Consider the following 280-nt stretch of genomic DNA (forward strand, 5'->3'; position numbering starts at 1 on the left):
GGGTACGGCCCTGGGCTGGGGAAATAACGCTGAGAAATGGGTCCAAACCCCATCCTCACAGGCTGGCGAGAGGGGAAAACCCTCAGTCCAGGCCCTGCGACCCCCCAGCCAGGCTCCTGCCCGCAGGGCGAGGGATAAATCCGTGATTTTTCCATCCCTGGCATCTCCCCCTCTGCAACACCCGGGGAGGGAAACAGCGAGCGGAGCTGGCGGCGTGAGGCCAGAGGCTGGCGATGCCCCCGGGGGTTTAAAACAGATTAAAACTAATTTCTGTCACAAG

Source organism: Buceros rhinoceros, unplaced genomic scaffold, assembly GCF_000710305.1.
Source record: "Buceros rhinoceros silvestris isolate BGI_N320 unplaced genomic scaffold, ASM71030v1 scaffold27795, whole genome shotgun sequence".
NCBI classification, from domain to species: Eukaryota; Metazoa; Chordata; class Aves; order Bucerotiformes; family Bucerotidae; genus Buceros; species Buceros rhinoceros.